At 49.6% G+C, this 21484-nt stretch overlaps 1 long non-coding RNA gene across 3 annotated transcripts; it reads left to right on the forward strand.

Moving 5' to 3' along the window:
- Nucleotides 1-161: 161 nt before the first annotated feature.
- On the forward strand, nt 162-20591 carry LOC120688556. Of its 3 annotated transcripts, XR_005681166.1 has the most exons (6): nt 178-428; nt 797-843; nt 933-1768; nt 1842-2026; nt 19915-20114; nt 20190-20591. It is a non-coding gene; the product is annotated as an uncharacterized LOC120688556 (long non-coding RNA). The 3 variants fall into 3 exon arrangements; XR_005681165.1 differs by having other exon boundaries at nt 19915-20591; XR_005681167.1 differs by lacking the exon at nt 797-843 and having other exon boundaries at nt 162-428; nt 19915-20591.
- The last annotated feature ends 893 nt before the right edge of the window (nt 20592-21484 follow it).

Raw genomic sequence — 21484 nt, forward strand, 5'->3', positions numbered from 1 at the left:
AAAAGAAAAAGAAAAGAGGAGATAAAAACACCTCACGCTAGTGGTCCGCGGCTTTTTATTGTTGGGCTGCCTTTCTGGCGTAGCAGGTCCCGCTCAAACTTAGCCCTTACATCTTGATGGGCTTAGATTTGTCTTCGGCCTTTGGGCTCGAAAGCATACTATACTCTCGACATATATGGCGCGGGGTAAGGAGAAAAAGCAGGCGGCGGCGACCTTGCCCTCGACGGCGAGCGGCGGGAGGAGGGGCAGGCGGAGACCTTGCCCTCGCTAGCGCTGGGCAAGGAGGAGGCGGTGGCCCGGGCGCTGGGCAAGGAGATGGCGCAGTCGCAGGCGCATGAGCACGAGGGCGAGGACGAGGACGCCGGCGACGATGAGGAAGAGGAGTGAGCGAGGCGAGGTGCAGAAACGAGAATTCTTCGGCGGACTAGGTGAGAGTTAAACCGCCCCACTGCCATCCTCCGCTCTCAATCCCATCGTGGACGTAGGGGAAACTGGAGTACGATTGTAAGACCCTAGGCCTACTTAGGTTTGGGGATTGGGTATGAATTATGAAGTCGCGGGGTTTGGTGGATCTGGCGGGGATGAGGGCCTTGAGCGTCTGATCCACAGACTAAGCGCTCCGTTTGGACAACTACGGTTTTCCTTAGTATTTCTGCTTGCTCGAATATGCTTCAATTTTGTTTTCAGCTGTCCAATTGGGGAATGGTGGACTGATATTGGTTCTTTTTCTCTCTGTCCAATTGGGGAATGGTGGACTGATATTGGTTCTTTTTCCCTCTGGCTTTGCGATTTTCAGTTATGACTTATGATGGGGTTAAACTCCTCCGGCCACGTGCCGTTGAGGTAGTTTTTGATATTACAGTCTCTTTGTGTCACCCATGTGCTTGCTATTATTTGTCTAATTTTTCTTCTCTATGCTCCTTGTCCTGCAGGATATATGGGTTGATTTCACCAAGGATTATGTGGCAAAAAAAAAGCCTGGACCCCTTACTTCCTTTGTGATTGTTATCTTTTATGTTGCTTGTAGTCAATTTGGACTGAGTAGTGATCTTACAACATTCATGATTGCTCCATTTATTTTTCTTCACAACAAATGAAAAAAATATGAGATCATTTGCTCATTAGTTCCTTACTGATTTATCAGACCGCAAATACATTTTTTCTCCTAAAAGGTTGTAAAGCATTACCTTGATGGAACTGTGATGTCCAAAAACTGTATCCTAAAGGGTCACCGTAGGTGCAAAGAGACATCTCAAAAAGCGATTGGTGATTTATATCTATGGTGTATTGGCATGTGCCAGTTTTGGGTTGGTAACTGCTAGCTAGGGATGATTAACAGATTGAGCCCTGACATGGTAACGGTACCACTACCAAAGAACACAGCTATTATCTGTATTCAAAATACATTGCATTGCTAGCGTGTGAACTAATTCTGACTTACTCTGCAATGTTACGGACTTAAGCAAGCTATATCTCTTTACAAATTGACGCATATGCACCCGCTGATTACCCCCCTGTAGTTGATGGAGATGCATAGCATGATGTTTGACTGATTGTTTTGTTTCCCCTAACATTCTTATCCTTGTTCATTTTGTTATCAGGCTGTTTGGCTGAAGGAATTCCAAACTTTTGAGGACAAAGCCAGTGCTATTAATATTTATACTGGGGTTAACGAACAGCTTGCTAAAATGGTCCAGAAACACATCGAACCTGATCTGAAACTATCTGTTTGAAGACTTAAGTACAAAAAATCATTGAAGAACACCTGGTCAGTGTTAGCTCCCTTGTTTTGTTATGTGTGTGAACCATTCTGAGCATCAATTTTTCAACGGGCTTTTCAGGGAATATATTGTTTGTTTGATGATTGTGTGCTGGAGTTGATGTGGGGGCGTGGGGCCTGAAGAATTGCATGCATCATTTATTGCCTGGTGAAGAATTGGAGCTGACAAAGGAGGATTGCCTCCAGATGAGCAAAGGAATGAAAATGGTCCTAGCTAATTATGACTTTGATGTCAAACCAGAGATGGTGAGCTCACTACAACATGTAATATCCCAAAAACCACCGAAATAAATCACGCGCTAAATGGTTTCAAAAGTTTTTCGTCGTTGAGCTCATACCATTTCCCCGCCTGATCTCCCGATCTTCGAAAGACCCGACCCCGACATCTGAATCCACCACCCTGTTCGCCCTCGACCCGCGCGTCGCGCCCGACCGCGCACGCGTGCCCGACGTTGCGCGTGGCCGACCGGCGCCGCGATCGCAGCACAAATCTCTCCATCTCTCTCTCCTTTTTCTTCTCTCTCTCCCCTCCTTTTTTTCCCTTTTTCCATTTTCCTTTTCTTTTCTTTTTTTTCTCTCCCCTCTCTCCTTCATTCTCCCTCCTCTGCTCCGCTCCCGCGCGCCCCCCCAAACGCCGCTCGCCGCCACGCCCTGTCCCTCCTCACGCACGCCCCGCTCCTGACCCCCCTTCCTTGGCCGAGCACCGCGTCAAGCCCGGCCCGTGCACACGCGCTCGCCGCGCCGCGGTGCACCAAGCCGCGCTCGCCCACGGCACCGGCCACCTGCCGCGCGCACGCCACCCTGGGCCGCGCATCCCGCCTCGCCCAGCACGCCGCTGCCCCACTGCGTGGGCGCTGCAGTGCGCGCACGCACACGCATGCCGCCGCGCCGCTCGCCGCTTCCTGCCCTGCACGCCCGGCCCCGCGCACGCGCGCACGCGCTTCACGTGGCCGTGCCGCTCGCCGTGCACCGCCGTTGCTCGAGCCGCGTGAGCAGCTGCTGCACACGCCCGGCGCGCCGACCCGCAACACCGCGTGCCCTCCGAGCCCACGTGCAGCGCCCCGCTTCGCCACCGGCCGCCCTGTGCACGCACAGCACCGCCTGCGCCGCTCGCAGCCTGTCCGACGCGTCCCATCCTGCCTCGCCGCCCGCGCCGCCGCGTCACGACACGAGCGAGCGGCCGGAGCGCCATTAAGCCACCCCGCACCGCTCGCCGGCCGCCACCGCCGCGTTCCACCAACCCCGCACCGCCCCACCGCCTCTCGCGCCCTATAAAGGGACCCCCAGCGCCGCTCCTCCACTCCCACAACCCGCAGCGCTGCCCTGCCCACCACTTCCTTGCCTCTAGCGCCCCCGCCACGCTAGCCTCCGCCGGCCGCCGCACCCCGCCACTACCCCGCCTCTTCGCCGCGTCTCGGTCCAAGGTGAGCGGGGGAATCTGACCCCCTCGCCTCCCTCCTCCTTCCCCCCTCGCTCCCGGCCGCCGCCAGGGCCCTGGTCGGCCGGATTGGCCGCCGCCGGCGCCGCACGGCCCCCTCCCCTGTTCTGCAGTTGGGAGGAAGGGGAAGGGGAGGGCCATTATGCCCAAAACCCCCTAGCCTTCCCTCTTTCTCCTAAAGAGACCTTCCACCTGTTTGCCCTTTTTCAAAAGAAACCCTGTCTAAGTTTTTATTCCCAAATAAACCCTTTTCCCATATAAACGTAATTCTAATTGAGCCCTCGACCCTTTTTAGAATGACCCAAATAGTTTCTAAAATACAAACCAAGCCCCTGCCTCCTCAAATATAATTACAAACAAGTCTCTGAACCCTTATTTAACCCCTAAACCTCTATATAACCTATCATTTCATGCGCTAAATGACCTCAAATCTACCTAAAACTTTACCACGCCTCTCATGACATAGTTTTGTCCATGCCATTAGGAAACCGCCCGAAATTATTACTCTGAACTCCATATATTAATTATTTCCGATTCGAGCTCAGCGATAAAACTTTTATTTCTTTTTCTTGATTGTGTGTTTTTTTGTATGCGTCGTAGACCACGGTGTGAACGAAGGAGAGCCCGTTGACGAGCAGTATTGTGAGCCAGCGAACGAGGACCAGTTCCGCGACCCAGAGCCCGAAGGACAGTGCTTCGACCCGGACCTCCCCGAAGGCTTCGAAGACGGCAAGTTCAATCCCGCGCCTTTGATGCATGTTTTGTCCTAGTTTTTATAAACACAACCTATTGGCCTGTTTTACAAAATTGCATATGTTTTGCCTGCTGAAAACACGGTTAGATAGCCACCCCTTGATTTGTTATAACCATTCCTTGACCACCTAGATTAATGTCTGAATGTGTTTTGTTTGGACGTTAATCGCTGCTAGAACGCTTAGGATCTTATGCACAATACAACTTGTTTTACAAAGAAAAGGTGTGTGTGTGGGAAGGGATAAAAGAGGACTTTTCGAAAGATGTGTCTAGATGGGATGGATGGCATTTCTGTGTGATTTGTCGATTGGTGTGCTCGTGCCTGTGTGGCAGGGCAAGGAATGGAGATATCCATCTTGTCACAATAAGGACCGAGTTGGTGTGTCGTCTCACCTAACTCTACTATCGTGCAAACCACTCGACCGTTGTATGGGCAATGGCTTAGCATAAACCCCACTAGTTAATCTGATAGCCATCAGGAAAGCTGAGAGCAATGGGTGAACAAGGAGAAGGGATTAGTTCTGTGACTTATGCCCCGGTTAGAACTTCTGTGATAGGTCGATAACCCCTTGGTGCATCCCGTGATGGCTAGTCAGGTCTAGCTAAGGTGGGTAATGGCTTTGTTGGGATCTGCACCGACACTAAGGTGATCGAGTTGCGGTACCTCGCTTGTGGGTAAAGCTGCACACCTCTGCAGAGTTAAGAATCTATTCGAATAGCCGTGCCCACGGTACTGGGCGAGTTACAGTGTGGTCACATAACTAGCGTTTATTGTGGGATGGGTTGGCGTGAGTTGTTTTGGAAATGTGTCCGGCAGTTGTGCCGTGTGCTACGGCGGATGAGGAGTCCGGTAGCAGCTTAAAACTTGGATCCTGTGTGGATCAACCCCTCGTGTTACTCGGTACAAGAAAACTGGTTTTTGAAAAATACTTTCTTTCAAATGAACCCCTGAATAAAATATTGCTTTCCGCAAATCAAACCCTAGCCTTATCCTTGATTTACCCTGTGCATTCTATTATGTTTATACCCCCTCCGTGGGTGTGGTTGGACTTGCTGAGTACGTTTGTACTCACCCCATTCTTTATTTTTACAGAAGAAGATCCAGACTTTGTGCCTGATGACGTTGAGTAGAGGTACCGTCCTGCACCCAGTCTTGCTTGTGGATTAGGGTCACCTGCAGGAGATACCGCATGGCGCAAGACTCTGATGACCTTCTTTTTATATTCAATATCGTTGCGTGTGTGTGGATTGTATTCCTCGCGATAGTGGCGCTCCTCTGCTCACTACCGCGTAGAGTTGTACGGTAATGAACCATCTGATGTAATAAATGTGTCATCAGCCTCCTGGGACTGATGTTTGTATCACATTTAAGTCTTCTTTTATGAGGGGACGCTTCACAACACTTCCTTTTCCGTGTCCTGACATGGAAAGTGTAAGCTTTACTTCTTTTTGTCATCATGGTTCCGCTAGGCGCTAGGCGGATTCTAGGCGCCGACCCTCAGCCTAGAGCCTAGTCGGGAGTAATCGCGCCTAGGTGTTGCTAGGCGTTTTTCTAGGCGATGAATAATACATGTATAAATACTTAAAAGAAAATAAAAAAAGGAGATGAGTGGTCATGAAAAAAGAGAAAGGGAAAAAGGCCCATTTGAAGTCCATTTCAAGGCCCAACTAAACCCTCAACCCTCTCTCTCCCCGTTTCCCGCATCCTCTGCCTCTCTCGCATCTCACCCGCCGCCGCTGCATGCGCCCGCGCCCGCCGCCGCCTGCATCTGCGCCTGCCCCCGCCCGCACAAGCCCGTGTAAGCGCCCGCCGCCGCCCGCAGCTCCTCCTCCCCCACCGGCGACCTCCGCCGGACGCCCGCCGCTCGCGCCTGCTCCCGCCGCCGCCCGCACAAGCCCGTGTGAGCTCCCGCTGCCGCCCGCAACTCCTCCTCCCCCACCGGCGACCTCCGCCGGACGCTCCTCCATCCCCGTCGGCGCCGCCGACGAGCTGCCGACACCTATGGGTCCGCCTACTGTAACACCCCTGTGTTAATCGTCTCGCTAATCAAGAGTTAACTCGCTAATCGTGGACTCAAATTCGTCGTTAACGCTAATCGCGTTCGCGCAGTAAACATCTACTTAGCTGTTTCGATCTCGTTTTTGTCCTTGATCCGAGCTCCAAATCAACTTTCGCCCAAAACGAAAGTTGTAGATCTCCTTTTTCTCTACAACTTTTATTTTGGCCAAATTTCATGTTCCCATATGAAAATTTGAGTTTCAACTAGTCAAACTCGGGCAAAAATCATTTAAACGAAGAAACAGTGTCTTCACTGTGCAGCTCGCCGGCCATACCGGCAACTGTGCTCGTCGGCGCTCCTCCACGCGTCGGCCGTCGACGATCCTCGCCCGCCGTGCTTCGCGTCCTTATCCGGTCGCGGTGCCGTCTCCGGTTTCGCTTCGCCCTTCTCCTTCCTCGCGTTCGCGTCGCGCAGACACGAGCTCGAGCTCGCCGCCGTCCGTCCCGCCGGCCAACCCTCGCCACTCCGCTTCGATTCCGCGCACCCAGAGCCGCGCGACCTCACCCCGAAATCACTCCACCCTTTCCCGACCTCGGTCGACCCCATCCCGAGCCGAATAAAGCCCGCAGACCACGGCCGCCATTGACGTTCTTCGCTGAGCTCCGCCCCTCTCCATCGACGACCCTCTCCCGGCCATCTTCCGCCCCAAATCGACCCACGGTGAGCTCAATCGCGGCCCCCTCCTACTCCCCGACCCTATCCTCGCCGGAATCCGTCACCACCGCCCTCGCAGTGCCGCCGCGCCGCCGTGGAACGCGCCGCCCGCTACCTGCTCACGCCGCCGGCTCCCCCTGCTCCAGCCCGTGCGCTGCCTCCGCGCGCCCTAGGGCCGCCGAGACCCGCTGGACGCGGTGCCGCCCACCTCCGCCGCCGGCCGGCCTTTGCCGGACCGGAACACCACGCGCCGCCGCCGCCTTGGCCTTGCGCCGTCCCATGCCGCCGCCGCCCTTGGCCCTGCGCCTCCCCGTGAGCCGTCCGCCGCCCGCAGCCCCGGCCGCCCTAGGCCTCGGCTCGGCGCCGCCGCAGCACCGCCGGTCGGCCCCGCCGGCGGGGAGCGCCGCCGCGGACTGCGCCTGGCCGCGCGCCGCCCGTGCGCTGCAAAGCAGAGGAGGAGGGACCGGGCTGGGCCACTGGCAAGTGGGGCCCGGTGGTCAGTTCCCCTTCCCCCTTTTATCTTTTAGTTGTTTTTCTTTATTTCCGGCTGAGAAATTTATAATTGCCTAGAAATTTGTAGAAAAATCCAAAAATGGCAAACCCAATTTTGTTAGGTTTCTAAAATCATGTTCTTCAGAGGAAAAATACCTAATCATGCATTTTATCATTTTTTCTCTGATGAAAATTCAATTTGTGTTTAACCTAGTTTATTTTGTACCACTTGTTTTGTTACTCTAAAAATTATGAAAAATTTGCAGTGGATTACTCATTTCATGTATAGTCCACTGTAAAAGTTTCAGGGCCTGTTGCTATGCACTTTTAGGTGAATCTGTTTATACTTCGCTGGCTTGCTAGGGTTAGTTATTTTGTTTCGTGCATGCAAAGCAAATTCCTGTTATTCCGTGCTAACCTAAGTCGTTTTAGTAGTTGTTTTCGAAGGAAACACTTCAGGCTAAATGTTTAAACCTTGTTTTCGCATCGTAAGCTCTTATGCATTGCTCTGTGTCCTATCTATTGCATGACATATTTTATTCGTGTAGACGCCACGAACGAAGCTGTCCACGAGCTGATCGTTGAGCCGGTCCAGGAGCCACGAGCAGAGGAGCAGCAGCAGGTCGCCGTTGAGCACGCCCCCGGAGACCTAGTTAACCCCGCTGACCTGCAAGGCAAGCCCCGGAGCATAACCATAATTTAAAGTATTCATTGTTTATTTAAGTATTGTGCATTTATGTTCTAGGAGTTGAATGGAACCATAGTATGCATGTTTTCCCTAGGTACCGTGGGCCTATACTAGTATGCAGGTGTCGATAGAAATGCTTTGCTAAATAGGATTTCGGTAGAAGTCGAGTGATTGCTGTCACTCGCGAGTTTAGGATCTTGATCCCTTAAGCTTTGGCTTGAAATGAATTGTTGAGTAAAGAGAAATAGAGACCAGGCGGAAATGAGTTGGTTTTGGTATGGAATGGATGGAAAGTTAGCTCCGCCTGTGTCGATTGAGGACCGTTCCGTTGTTGGCAGTGCTGATCGAGGATTGAACAGTACTAACCACATACCGGAAGTAGGAGGTAGTCGAAACCGGTAAGCTGTGTACCACCTTACAGCGGTAATTTGAATTCCGCCATGCTACGCTGGGCGTGGGAGTTGGCGGGTGTTGGATAGGATGCCGCCTCCGGGTTCTCCGGGAGTTCACTGCGAGGGGCCCATCACCTGGGTTTTAGCAGGCGTAGTTCAGATGCCGTGGTAATGTGGAAACAGTTGACGCGAGTGGCCCGACGGGGCTTGCATGTGTCGTGTGAGTTAGGTCCACCTTGCAAGGTTAAATCGGATCGATTCGCCGTGACTCGCGGTTATGAGAGCCTTGATCTCTTTGTCACATCGTAGTAAGAAGTGAAATAAGTCTTGAAAGGTAGCGATGGAATGTGTATCTGTTGTTCTAAAAGATAATCTGTTCCACCATGTGTGTTTTAGATGAATAGGCGAACTTAGTAATACTTGGTAGACTAAACGGAGCTAAAATACTGAAAGTAAGGATTCACTTTTAGCAGCCTTTCAGCAAAAGAACTCCAGAGCCAAAAAGCCTTGCATGTCTAGGTAATGGGCTAAGTATACCCAAGGTCGGGTAAGCCTTGCTGAGTATTAGTATACTCAGGGTTGTTGTTGTAACCCTTCTGAGCAGGTTGTGTCCCTGCGGACTTCGAGGAGATCTGTGCGTCCTGGAGTGGACAGCCACTTCCTCCAGGTTGGACCGTCGAGTGGGCCCCGTCTTCCCCGTGAAGATTGGGCAGGTTGGCATCACATCGGTGGGCAGGATGTGGAGCTCACCTTTTATCGTCGTCGTAGCTATCGTATTGTATTTCGAACTCAGTTTTAAACTTCCGCTGTGCGTTTGAACTCTGTTGTTTGTATTTAAACCTTTTATGTAAAACCTGTGTTGTAAATTAATTTGAAGATTTCTGTATGCTGGTAACACCTGTGCTCGTCTTCGTACGGGTCTAAGTGCAATTGTGATCCTGGAGTACAGTAGTTTAATCGGGATTTTACCCGACAGCCTGTCAGGTTACACCGTTTTAAGTGCACAGTAACTTGATTAAGTATTAAGATGATGGTTAGTGCATTTAAGCCGGTTTAATTTAGACGGTGCTGCTACAGCTGGCATCAGAGCTCTAAATTGCACTGGGGTGATTACCTTGCAACGATTTCGGGTTTTCGAAAAGTTGACGCTAGATGCGCTAAGGAATAGAATAGATAGTTCGTATGCCCTAATTATGTTGTATAAGTTAGGTGGCAACTAAGTATCTATTTTATTCCAGCACTTCCAGCTTTTACTTTTTGTTAAACCTTATTTCGGTAACGACGCACCTACGCTGAGGTAAGCAAGGTAAGCATTCTGGTAGTCCTTAGAATAGCCCACGTGTTTCATACGTGCGCGGGTCCCGTATGTTGAGCATACGAGGAGGTGATAAGGCTCGATTCAAACGAGCCTGTCGCTATCTGCCGCCTGATATGGAGTGCGGATTTCATGTCGTGTGATTGTGATCACGGCCATTTCGTAAGGCAATGTTACGAGATGTAAACCTGTCATGCGGTTGGCCATGACCGTGACCCTTGGGACATGTCTACCCTTGGATGTCCCGTAAGGCGAGTGTACGGGAAGTGAATACGTTGTTATGACGTATGCAGCGCTGCCCATTCAGCGTCGAACGTCTGGGTGCCATCTCTATAGTGGATGGTAATGTATGTGTGAATATGTGGGAAACTGCATATGCGTTACCCGTGTGGCGTAGGACACATGGGGGCCGTTCGTGTGTGCTGGCACGAAGGGTCCAGAAATGGATATTATATTTGTCTCTGTGTTCTTCTGCAGGAAACTAACCACGTAAGAGCGTTATAAAATCCTTGATCGTAGGAACGACTAGTCTATATATAGGGAGAGTACGTAATTGTGCCACCGATTGTTCTCGTATACCATAATTTGGTACTTGTTTGGGTGAGAAACGCTAGAACGTGGCATGCACCTTTCATTCCTGAGTTGTTGTTTGTTTTGTCGCTTTTGGTTACGCTTCGCAAAAATTTATTTGGATCACCATGTTTTTACTATGTGTTCTTAAAAATTTATTTGTGTTGCGTTGCCAAGTTTAAACCTGTTTCTTTTGAAAACTGTCACTTACGTCAGCGCTATGTGTTCTTACAGATGGCTAGCTTCACGCACGTGATCGTGGACGCTGAGGGTTGGGCGCATTCCAGTGCCCTCCACACCGGCCACTTTCCTCGTCTGCTGTGGCAGATGCTCAGGGCGTTTGACTACACTGAGCCCCCACAGTACTCCGGACACGAGTCTAGCTTGCTGGGCACTGAGCGCTGTCAGATGATCGTGAAGATTCCTGCGTGCCCCGCTCGCTTGGACTGGGACTCGTGGCAGCTCACTGTCTATGGTAGGAAGCTGGCAGACTCCTGGGAGATTGCAGCTAGGAGGGCTATTGAGGAGTTCTCAGAGAAGCATAATGCAGAGGTGATAGATACTCCTTACAGTGTGTTTCCTCTGAGGGATGAGACCACTCAGGCCTATGCAGATCGGGTTAACCGCAACCTGAACATCATGATGCCCGACTACAGCGTCAGGACAGCACTCTCGTTCAGCTACTCCTCAGCCTTGAGCAACATGTATGAGCAGCTTCGTGAGGAAAATGCGATATGCAGGAGCAAGGCTCGAGAGGCTCACCTCCATGAGCAGCACATGATCGGTACTCAGGATAAGATCAAGACCCTGAAGGCCAAGTCTAGAGCAAGGAAGATCAGGATTCAGGAGTTGCAGGAGGAGTTAGAGAACAGGACTCAGATGGTGCAGCACCTTGAGGGGCAGCTTCAGCAGGCCCAGGAGTGGATTGAGGATGCCCAGGCTCAGGTGCAGGCAGCAGCAGAGATGGAGGCTGATGCAGCAGAGGAGGAGCCAGAAGAAGAAGAAGAGGAAGAGGACCCTGAGGAGATCGAGGGAGTGTCTGGAGTCGAGTCGGGACCTGGGACTCCGTGAGGACGTGGATGGATAGTGTTGATTCTCCCCTTGCAGTGTAGCCTTACTGTAGGATAGTTGGGTAGGATGACCAACATAGAGCTTTAGGCTAACCTTGGGTTGAGAATTCTTTTGTGGCTCGGTAGTTCGAGTCATGTAGGATAACCCTCCTAGTGTGGTGTGTAGTCGGGTCGTGTAAGACCCCGTAGTGGTGTGTTGTAGGGTCGTTTGTGAACCCTTCTCCCATGTTAGTTTGTTGCCGTAGCACGGCTTGGGTTGTACTGAACCTTGTTCCAGCTGAAGCAGCGTGGCTGCTTATTGTAAATTTTACTTCCGTGTTGATCTTTTCTATCAGTGTGTGAAATTTCAGCAATGAGTTGCGCTTCGACCGTCTTCAAATCTGAAACATTGTTGAGCGAGGTTTAGTTTTGCATACGTTAGAACTACTCTGGACGGAAATTGTTGAGACGGTTCCAACCGAAGCAAGTAAATTTAATTCCCTTGGTGAACCATCTCGCGAGAGAAATGATTCATGCCGTGTGTTCATATTATATATGCACATTCTTTACTTGCATGGATTAGTCTTGCTAGCGAAATGGCTAACCAGGGGAATGATTATTTTTGCAGATGGGTGATAACCATGACAATGACAATCACGAGGCACTGCCCCAGCAACCTCCCTCTTTGGCTCAAGCTGTTGCAGCTCTTATCGCAGACCGCAACGAGCAGACGGAGTTGATAAGGCAACTGGTGCAAGCCCAGGTCAATGCCGGCAGAGGTCGACATGCTCCCCCGCTAGCACCAGCAGAAACGGACTATGTCGGTTTTCTGGCCACCCAGCCACCTCTGTTCCACAAGGCCGATGATCCCCTTGAGGCTGATGCCTGGATTCGCACCATTGAGGATAAGTTCAGCATCCTCAATTGCACAGAGATGGACAAAGCCGCCTTTGCAGCGCAACAGCTGCGAGGACCTGCGAAAATATGGTGGGTCAATCATAAGGCTTTACTTCCCGCTGGTACACGTCTCACTTGGGATGAGTTTGTGGTAGCGTTTAAAGCTCACCACATCCCTACGAGCTTAATGAGGCGAAAGATGGCAGAGTTCCTAGCCCTGAAACAAGGGACTAACACCGTGCTGCAATATGCTCAAACCTTCAATCAGCTATCTCAGTACGGCGGTTTTCATGTGGATACTGATGAGAAGAAGCAAGATTGCTTCAGAAGGGGACTCAGCACAAAGCTTCAGGACAAGCTAGCTCTCACCACATGCAACAACTTTACTGATCTGGTTAATAAGGCCATCACGCAGGAAGATGCCACAATGGCACACAAAGCTGACAAGAAGAGAAAGGCACCTGCTGGATCCTCCAGCAATGCGCCCCAGAGATATAAGCTGGTTCAGACAGGGAATCAGCAGGTTTCAAACCGTCCTCCACAGCAGGGCCGTTGGGTAGCTAGGCCACCCCAGCAACAGCAGCCGTGGGTACCTCGTTTCCCGACACAGCAGCAGAGGCCCCTAATGATACAAGCTCCACGTCCCACCAACTACCCTTGTTACAATTGTGGTAACCTGGGGCACTTTGCACGAGACTGCCGTCTGCCACCTCGGCAGAATATCTACAAGACTCCAGCACTGAGTCAAGGTTCCAGCCAGAAGGATCAGAAAAAGAAGGTTGTACCTGCCAAGACTGGTCGTGTGAACTACACCACTCTGGAGGAAGTTCCAGAGGGCACTCAAGTGATGGCGGGTACGTTCTCCGTTAATCACTGCCCTGTTACTGTGCTATTTGATTCTGGAGCATCTCATAACTTTATCAGTGAAGCATGTGTGACACGACTTCACTTACAAGTAACATGTTTAGAGAGACCATACATTATTCAGACACCTGGCACCCGATTAAATGCTGGCCAAGTAGTTCGAAATGTTCCCCTTAACTTGGGTGGGAAAATTTTTCCACTTACTCCCATTGTTCTTCCAAGTCAAGGGATAGATATCATACTTGGAATGAATTGGATGAAGAAGCATGGCGTTATCATCAATACCTCTTCTCGTATTCTTCAGTTCAACTCTTCCATGTATGGTTCTATGGACATTCATCTTTCCCAGCATGCAATTCCAGCCACTGTCATATACCATTTGGAGGGGAAAGTTCTAGAAGTAATTCCGGTGGTTTGTGAATACCCCGATGTGTTTCCGGAGGACTTGCCAGGCATGCCTCCCGATCGGGATATTGAGTTTGTCATTGAGTTACAACCTGGCACAGCGCCTATATCTCGCAGGCCATATAGAATGACTCCCAGTGAGTTAGCTGAATTAAAAATCCAGTTACAAGAGTTGCTGGATAAAGGCTATATCCGACCGAGCACCTCACCTTGGGGTTGCCCGGCTCTGTTCGTAAAGAAGAAAGATCACGGACTGAGGCTATGTGTGGATTATCGACCGCTGAATGCAGTCACCATCAAAAACAAATATCCACTTCCTCGTATCGATATTCTTTTTGATCAACTAGCCGGAGCTAAGGTATTCTCAAAAATAGATCTTCGATCTGGCTATCATCAGATAAAAATCAGACCGGTGGATATACCAAAAACAGCATTTTCTACTCGTTATGGGTTATACGAGTATTTGGTGATGTCCTTTGGATTAACCAATGCTCCAGCTTATTTCATGTACCTCATGAATTCGGTATTCATGCCGGAGTTAGACAAGTTCGTCGTGGTCTTCATTGATGATATCTTAATCTACTCCAAGAATGAGGAAGAGCATGCTCATCATCTTCATATAGTACTTCAGCGTCTGAGAGAGCACCAGCTTTATGCCAAATTCAGCAAGTGTGACTTCTGGCTGAAGGAAGTACCATTCCTCGGTCACGTCATATCTGCTGAGGGCATCTCTGTGGATCCCAGTAAAGTACAGGATGTACTCGATTGGGAAGCTCCCACTTCAGTTCCTGAAATCCGCAGTTTCTTGGGTTTAGCTGGGTATTATCGACGATTTATTCCAGAATTCTCCCGAATTGCGAAGCCGATGACTGAACTTCTGAAAAAGGTTGTCAAGTTCTATTGGAGTAATCAATGTGAGGAAGCTTTCCAGAAATTGAAGACACTTCTCACTTCTGCTCCAATCTTGGCCCAACCAGATACTACAAAACCATTCGATGTCTACTGTGATGCCTCGGGCACAGGACTTGGCTGTGTTCTGATGCAGGAGAACCGAGTGATTGCTTATGCATCTCGATCACTCAAGCGTCATGAAGAAAACTATCCCACTCATGATCTTGAATTAGCAGCTGTGGTCCATTCACTGAAGATCTGGCGACACTATCTTTTAGGTTCATTGTGCAACATCTATACCGATCACAAGAGTCTCAAATATCTGTTCACTCAAGCTGATTTGAACATGCGTCAAAGAAGATGGCTTGAGTTGATTAAAGATTATGAGCTCGAAGTGCATTATCATCCTGGCAAGGCAAATGTAGTTGCCGATGCGCTGAGTCGCAAAGCTCACTGTCATTGCATCTCAGCTATACCATTAAGCGAATCTCTTTGCTTTGAAATGGAAAAGCTGAATTTAAGTATTGTACCACATGGCACATTGGCTCATTTAGAGCTTACTCCTACTCTTCGCGATCTCATCATAGCGGCACAAAAGCTAGATAAAGGGGTGAAGGAAATTCAGAGAAGACTATCAGAAGGAGACCCTAAAGTGAATTGCTTCCACCAAGATACTGAGAATGTGTTATGGTTCAAGAACCGATTAGTGGTGCCTAAGAATTTTGAGCTCAGGAAACAGATCCTTGATGAAGCCCATACGTCACGATTATCAATTCATCCGGGTAGCAACAAGATGTACCAAGACCTGAAGCAACGATTTTGGTGGACTCGGATGAAAAGGGAAATAGCCAAGTATGTGTCGGAGTGTGATATCTGTCGGAGGGTTAAAGCCAGTCATCTCAGACCAGCTGGGACTCTTCAGCCCTTGAGTATTCCAGAATGGAAATGGGAAGATATAAGTATGGATTTCATCGTCGGCTTACCTCGAACTCAAAAGGGTTACGACTCTATTTGGGTTATAGTGGATAGATTGACCAAGTCGGCACATTTCCTTCCAGTTAAGACGACGTACTTGACTAAGCAATATGCGGAATTGTACATGGATCGCATACTTTGTTTACATGGTGTGCCAAAGACTATCATTTCCGATCGAGGAACTCAGTTCGTTGCTCGTTTTTGGGAGCAATTACATGCTTGCTTGGGAACGCATCTTATTCGTAGCTCTGCTTACCACCCTCAAACAGATGGCCAAACAGAGAGAATTAATCAGATTCTGGAAGATATGCTTCGTGCATGTGTCTTGACCTATCCACAGAAATGGGATCAATGTTTGCCATTAGCTGAATTTTCTTATAACAATAGTTATCAAGAAAGCATCAAAATGGCTCCATTTGAAGCCTTATACGGTCGTCGATGTCGTACACCTCTGAATTGGTCTGAAACTGGGGAAAGAACAATCTTTGGGCCCGACATGGTTCAAGAGGCCGAAGAACAAGTTCGCCTTATCCAAGCCAACTTAAAGATTGCGCAATCTCGACAGAAGAGCTATGCAGATAAAAGAAGAGATCCACTCGTCTTTAAGGTCGGTGACCACGTCTATCTCAAAGTATCACCTTGGAAAGGTGTGCAAAGGTTTGGAATAAAGGGAAAGCTAGCTCCCCGCTACATCGGTCCATATCCAATTGTGGAACGATGCGGTCCTGTGGCTTATCGGTTGGATCTTCCAGCAAATCTTTCTGCAGTTCATAACATCTTTCATGTATCGCAACTCAGAATGTGCCTTAGAATTCCGACTGAAGTGGTGGCAAGTGACTCGATTCAATTAGAGTCTGATCTCACCTATTCTGAGCATCCTATCAAGATCATTGATCGCAAGGATCGAGTTACTCGTCGCACAACCAACCGATTCTACAAAGTTCAATGGAGTAATCACTCCGAAGATGAAGCGACTTGGGAGAAGGAGGAATTTCTGAAATCCAAGTATCCGAAATTTTTGAACACTCATCCAGGTACTACAACTTCGAACCCCTTCTGCCTGTCTTTATTCCTTTGTGCCTGAATCTCGGGACGAGATTCCTTTAAGGGGGGAAGGCTGTAACACCCCTGTGTTAATCGTCTCGCTAATCAAGAGTTAACTCGCTAATCGTGGACTCAAATTCGTCGTTAACGCTAATCGCGTTCGCGCAGTAAACATCTACTTAGCTGTTTCGATCTCGTTTTTGTCCTTGATCCGAGCTCCAAATCAACTTTCGCCCAAAACGAAAGTTGTAGATCTCCTTTTTCTCTACAACTTTTATTTTGGCCAAATTTCATGTTCCCATATGAAAATTTGAGTTTCAACTAGTCAAACTCGGGCAAAAATCATTTAAACGAAGAAACAGTGTCTTCACTGTGCAGCTCGCCGGCCATACCGGCAACTGTGCTCGTCGGCGCTCCTCCACGCGTCGGCCGTCGACGATCCTCGCCCGCCGTGCTTCGCGTCCTTATCCGGTCGCGGTGCCGTCTCCGGTTTCGCTTCGCCCTTCTCCTTCCTCGCGTTCGCGTCGCGCAGACACGAGCTCGAGCTCGCCGCCGTCCGTCCCGCCGGCCAACCCTCGCCACTCCGCTTCGATTCCGCGCACCCAGAGCCGCGCGACCTCACCCCGAAATCACTCCACCCTTTCCCGACCTCGGTCGACCCCATCCCGAGCCGAATAAAGCCCGCAGACCACGGCCGCCATTGACGTTCTTCGCTGAGCTCCGCCCCTCTCCATCGACGACCCTCTCCCGGCCATCTTCCGCCCCAAATCGACCCACGGTGAGCTCAATCGCGGCCCCCTCCTACTCCCCGACCCTATCCTCGCCGGAATCCGTCACCACCGCCCTCGCAGTGCCGCCGCGCCGCCGTGGAACGCGCCGCCCGCTACCTGCTCACGCCGCCGGCTCCCCCTGCTCCAGCCCGTGCGCTGCCTCCGCGCGCCCTAGGGCCGCCGAGACCCGCTGGACGCGGTGCCGCCCACCTCCGCCGCCGGCCGGCCTTTGCCGGACCGGAACACCACGCGCCGCCGCCGCCTTGGCCTTGCGCCGTCCCATGCCGCCGCCGCCCTTGGCCCTGCGCCTCCCCGTGAGCCGTCCGCCGCCCGCAGCCCCGGCCGCCCTAGGCCTCGGCTCGGCGCCGCCGCAGCACCGCCGGTCGGCCCCGCCGGCGGGGAGCGCCGCCGCGGACTGCGCCTGGCCGCGCGCCGCCCGTGCGCTGCAAAGCAGAGGAGGAGGGACCGGGCTGGGCCACTGGCAAGTGGGGCCCGGTGGTCAGTTCCCCTTCCCCCTTTTATCTTTTAGTTGTTTTTCTTTATTTCCGGCTGAGAAATTTATAATTGCCTAGAAATTTGTAGAAAAATCCAAAAATGGCAAACCCAATTTTGTTAGGTTTCTAAAATCATGTTCTTCAGAGGAAAAATACCTAATCATGCATTTTATCATTTTTTCTCTGATGAAAATTCAATTTGTGTTTAACCTAGTTTATTTTGTACCACTTGTTTTGTTACTCTAAAAATTATGAAAAATTTGCAGTGGATTACTCATTTCATGTATAGTCCACTGTAAAAGTTTCAGGGCCTGTTGCTATGCACTTTTAGGTGAATCTGTTTATACTTCGCTGGCTTGCTAGGGTTAGTTATTTTGTTTCGTGCATGCAAAGCAAATTCCTGTTATTCCGTGCTAACCTAAGTCGTTTTAGTAGTTGTTTTCGAAGGAAACACTTCAGGCTAAATGTTTAAACCTTGTTTTCGCATCGTAAGCTCTTATGCATTGCTCTGTGTCCTATCTATTGCATGACATATTTTATTCGTGTAGACGCCACGAACGAAGCTGTCCACGAGCTGATCGTTGAGCCGGTCCAGGAGCCACGAGCAGAGGAGCAGCAGCAGGTCGCCGTTGAGCACGCCCCCGGAGACCTAGTTAACCCCGCTGACCTGCAAGGCAAGCCCCGGAGCATAACCATAATTTAAAGTATTCATTGTTTATTTAAGTATTGTGCATTTATGTTCTAGGAGTTGAATGGAACCATAGTATGCATGTTTTCCCTAGGTACCGTGGGCCTATACTAGTATGCAGGTGTCGATAGAAATGCTTTGCTAAATAGGATTTCGGTAGAAGTCGAGTGATTGCTGTCACTCGCGAGTTTAGGATCTTGATCCCTTAAGCTTTGGCTTGAAATGAATTGTTGAGTAAAGAGAAATAGAGACCAGGCGGAAATGAGTTGGTTTTGGTATGGAATGGATGGAAAGTTAGCTCCGCCTGTGTCGATTGAGGACCGTTCCGTTGTTGGCAGTGCTGATCGAGGATTGAACAGTACTAACCACATACCGGAAGTAGGAGGTAGTCGAAACCGGTAAGCTGTGTACCACCTTACAGCGGTAATTTGAATTCCGCCATGCTACGCTGGGCGTGGGAGTTGGCGGGTGTTGGATAGGATGCCGCCTCCGGGTTCTCCGGGAGTTCACTGCGAGGGGCCCATCACCTGGGTTTTAGCAGGCGTAGTTCAGATGCCGTGGTAATGTGGAAACAGTTGACGCGAGTGGCCCGACGGGGCTTGCATGTGTCGTGTGAGTTAGGTCCACCTTGCAAGGTTAAATCGGATCGATTCGCCGTGACTCGCGGTTATGAGAGCCTTGATCTCTTTGTCACATCGTAGTAAGAAGTGAAATAAGTCTTGAAAGGTAGCGATGGAATGTGTATCTGTTGTTCTAAAAGATAATCTGTTCCACCATGTGTGTTTTAGATGAATAGGCGAACTTAGTAATACTTGGTAGACTAAACGGAGCTAAAATACTGAAAGTAAGGATTCACTTTTAGCAGCCTTTCAGCAAAAGAACTCCAGAGCCAAAAAGCCTTGCATGTCTAGGTAATGGGCTAAGTATACCCAAGGTCGGGTAAGCCTTGCTGAGTATTAGTATACTCAGGGTTGTTGTTGTAACCCTTCTGAGCAGGTTGTGTCCCTGCGGACTTCGAGGAGATCTGTGCGTCCTGGAGTGGACAGCCACTTCCTCCAGGTTGGACCGTCGAGTGGGCCCCGTCTTCCCCGTGAAGATTGGGCAGGTTGGCATCACATCGGTGGGCAGGATGTGGAGCTCACCTTTTATCGTCGTCGTAGCTATCGTATTGTATTTCGAACTCAGTTTTAAACTTCCGCTGTGCGTTTGAACTCTGTTGTTTGTATTTAAACCTTTTATGTAAAACCTGTGTTGTAAATTAATTTGAAGATTTCTGTATGCTGGTAACACCTGTGCTCGTCTTCGTACGGGTCTAAGTGCAATTGTGATCCTGGAGTACAGTAGTTTAATCGGGATTTTACCCGACAGCCTGTCAGGTTACACCGTTTTAAGTGCACAGTAACTTGATTAAGTATTAAGATGATGGTTAGTGCATTTAAGCCGGTTTAATTTAGACGGTGCTGCTACACCTACCCCCATAGGCGAGGCGCTGACCCTTCGACTCGCGATTAGGCGCGCGGAATCGCGCCTAGGCGAGCGCCTAGCGGAACAGGGCCTGCCATGTACTGTTGCATTTTTGGTGCAATTTAGCTCAATTTTCATTGACCAAATTATTTTGATGCAATATTTGTACACAAAATATTGTTGTTCGTGTTTCTTCTCTATTAGTGGCGTATAAATGCTCGTTGTATCCAGGTTGATTATCATTGAGGTGGGTGGTGTACAATTGCGATTATTGTGTGGACAAACATTCTAAATCCTTGCATGATGCTGCTAAGTACCTTGAGGAGATATCTGGCATTAACCTTCATGGTTGGAGTTTAATGAAGATTGCAACCACACTCATGATGGTATGCTTCCCTTATCAACAACATAAAACTGGCCATCCCGGAAAGGTAAACAATAATATTTTGCAAATGTGTTCTAAGCTTGCTGCTCTGCATTTGACAAAAAAACTGTCATTTGGGTAGCTGACTGTGGCGACTGAGATGAATCAAACTAGCACTGTTCAGTGACTATGCCCCTGTCCTGTAATTTATGAATAATATTCCCGTCCCGTGAGTACTACTTCTGTGTCGTCCCGTGCTCAGTAACCATTGTTTGGGGCGCGCCGAGGCGCCGCAGCATCGGTCAGTTGGTGTCCATTGTTTGGATATAGGGAGATAGATGTTTACGGTGCTTTGTGGCTCTGTAGCATGTGTTTAATCAGCAGCATACGGTGCTATATGAAATTTGGCCACGATGGTGCACTGCAAATTGCTATAAAGATCGACTAACTGATAGGAAAATAGTTGAGGCTGCTGTGCGGAGGTGTTGCTCCTGTACCCATGGAACATAAATTTCATTATCAATGGTGTATATTTTGCAGCCAAGTCTAGTCTAGGAAAAGAAATCTAGGAAAAGAAAAGAGGAGATAAAAAAAACACCTAATGCTATTGGTCCACGGCCTTTTATTGTTGGGCTGCCTTTCTGGAGTAGGTTAACTTTTCTCGAGTAACCTCCTTCATATTGATGGGCTTGGGTTTGTCTTCGGCCTTTGGGCTCGCAAGCATACTATTTGCGGCCTGAGCTGCTTTCGCTTGGTCCCGGCAGCAAATTCAGCAGGCCGGTGTTTGATTGTTGCCTGGGCGCCTGGCCCAGCGAGGGTCAGAACCAAATAAATCTTCTGAGCGGCACCCAGAGACAGCCCATTTCGGCGCATTTTCCAGCAACGTTTTTAAAAGGCTATTTTCAGAAAATACATTGTCGTCGAGCATAAGTAATCCATTTGTTTGAATCAAATGTATGTACCTAAACATGTCGACAAACTAGAAACAGACTAGGACACAGCCTTGAGCCCAACAAAATTAACCATCCCAGCAAGATCAAACTGGACTGGACCGGCACTCCGGCATCTTTTTCTTTTTCTTTTTGAGGAAAGCCTGCTAACTGTGGCTAGCCTTGACGACTTTTGAAGCCCCAACAAAGTTAGCCATGCAGCACAACCAAATCTAAGCCCAGCTAAAACAAGTTCACATGATTGATGCGATGCGTGTATTCGCGTGAATGCGATCTGCGGAACAAACAAAATAAGAATCCGGTGCCAACCGCCGCCTGTAAAGTGTAAACTCATGTTCGAACTGGATTTTCTGATTATCATGGGGGGAATGTCTTATGAGTACACAAATGCACGCATTTTCAGTACAGGAACAGACTGTCTAGTGTTGAAAGCAGAAAGGAGATAATCAATGATCACAACACGCATAAAACTGTCGACAGATGGAGT

This window comes from Panicum virgatum, chromosome 9N, assembly GCF_016808335.1.
Source record: "Panicum virgatum strain AP13 chromosome 9N, P.virgatum_v5, whole genome shotgun sequence".
Classification (NCBI taxonomy): domain Eukaryota; kingdom Viridiplantae; phylum Streptophyta; class Magnoliopsida; order Poales; family Poaceae; genus Panicum; species Panicum virgatum.